Genomic DNA, 2,243 nt, shown 5'->3' on the forward strand with positions numbered 1-2,243 from the left:
GTAAAACTATTAAACCTATTAGTTGTAAAATTATTAAGGATTGAGGATATTGAGGATACCAGAGATGCGAATGAAGTGAGAGCGTCTACTTCATGTATTCCAGCGACTCATCTTCCTGACACTGCTTGATTGGTTGGCCATTGATAATTGTTACTGGCAATTCTCTTAATGATTTCAAAAGCCTCATTGTAAGACTTAGAAAGGAGAGCACAATTAGCAGAAGCGTCCACTACTATCCTCGTGTGAGCATTGAGACCATTATAAAACATCTCAAGTTGGATATAATGTGGGATTCCGTGATAAGGGAACTTTCGTAATAATTCTTTGTACCTTTCTCATGCCTCATACAAGGACTCATCATCCATTTGTTGGAAAGTAGTGATCTCGTTTCTCAACTTAGCATTCTTGCTAGGCGGAAATACTTCATCAAGAATCTTTCTGCTAACTCTTGCCATGTGGAATTTAAATTTGGTGGCAATGAGTTCAACTAGGCTCGAGCTCTGTCCCTTAGTGAATATGGGAACAACTTCAATCGTAGAGCATTTTTAGGTATTCCGGCTAACTTGAAAGAATCGCTCACCTCCACAAACAGTCTTAAGTGAAGATGAGGATCTTCAGTAGGCATTCCATTGAATTGGCCCACTGTCAAAAGCATCTGGAACATGATCGGCTTCAACTCAAACTATTGTGCATCAATTTTGGGTCTCTTAATACTCGGATTAAGATCATGAAACACTGGCACGGCATACTGTCTTAGAGATCTATCTCTATTATCAGCAATAAGAATAGGATTTTGAGTAGGGTTTGCTTCGTTTCCTTGATTCGAATTTTCAAAGTTCATCTCTTCGGTCCTTCTCTGACTTGCTTGTCTTCTTCATTGTCAAAAAGTTCTTTCAATCTCAGGGTCTACATGGAGTAAATCGATAATTTGGTCAATACTCATAAACACCAAAAATAAACATAGAAAATTTAATTAAGTTAAAATTGAATAGAAAAATAAACCAAAATGCAAAATTCTCAAATTCAAAAATAATAACTTTTTAAAACAGTCCCCGGCAACAGGCCAAAAACTTGGTACGACAGAAATCTGCAAGTGTACACAATCGCAACAAGTAATAAAATGACAAGTAAATGTCGAGTTATCGTACCCATAAGGATTGTGAAAAGAATTATTTATGAATGCAGTTTTACAAACACTTTGGTGAAGAAAAATATTTTGATTTGAGGAGGTGATTAAAAACTAGGAATTTAACTAAGTAAAATAAATAAAAATAAAATAAATATTCCAATGCACGATTCCAAAAGAAGATTTTAACCAAGATGACATAATTGTGCTAGACTAATTACATTTCTTAACTTAGAATTATTAAACTCATGTGTATGTTGTTACAAATAAATTCATGGCAACTCGGTAATTTGCTAACTTATGAACATACTTACTTACCAAAAATCCATTTATCTTTTGACCATATCTCTATGTCAACTCAACTGATTAAACAAATTTTAATAAGCAATTGTGGTAATGCACATACATACTTATGAAATTAAAATAATCTCTTCAACATATCTCTCTGCCAATTCAAACAATTAATTCAATCTCATCAGTACATAAAAGATTACGTGAGGTAACAATGTATTTCTACCTTGAAACAGTTTAATCACAATAATCTTGAAAGTTATGCAAGACTAATGTATCGTTAGATACCGTTGCTAATTTAACCCCCAGCTACCTTAGATGATTAAACATGCACTGATTAAGTACTGTGTCAATTAATTACAATTTCATTCCGTTTAAATAATTAATTCATTAGTTGCCTTACAATTGTAATGCAAGAATAACTTAGTCATGTTTTTACTAAATCAAACATCTTACCGAGGCCTATAACAACACAAATACAATTTTAATAAATTAAATAGACGAAATGAAATCAATCTAACACGAATTGAATTTAAGCCATCTTAATTAAATTGAACATATTAACATCACAAATATTCATAGACATATTCATCATAACGACAACAAAATTAAAAGGATAGGGAACAAGAATCAAACTCGTGTTTCTTCGAAGCTTAACTAGTTTGCTCTGCTCCTCCTTCTCCGCTTGTTCCTGTTGAAATAAGGCTTCCATGAGCACTTGAATAATGCTCCAAATGGTGAATGAATGACACTTTTTCATGATGTAACAGCTTACTTTCCAATGGTGTCGGAAACAGTGGTTTGAGACCACTAAATTCGACAAGTG

General features: G+C 33.4%; 1 non-coding gene across 1 annotated transcript; it reads left to right on the forward strand.

The window, feature by feature from the left end:
• Positions 1-291: 291 nt before the first annotated feature.
• On the forward strand, positions 292-398 carry LOC128035682 (small nucleolar RNA R71). The gene has a single exon (XR_008192234.1). It is a non-coding gene; the product is annotated as a small nucleolar RNA R71 (small nucleolar RNA).
• Positions 399-2,243: the final 1,845 nt, after the last annotated feature.

This window comes from Gossypium raimondii, chromosome 12 (assembly GCF_025698545.1).
Source record: "Gossypium raimondii isolate GPD5lz chromosome 12, ASM2569854v1, whole genome shotgun sequence".
Taxonomy (NCBI): domain Eukaryota; kingdom Viridiplantae; phylum Streptophyta; class Magnoliopsida; order Malvales; family Malvaceae; genus Gossypium; species Gossypium raimondii.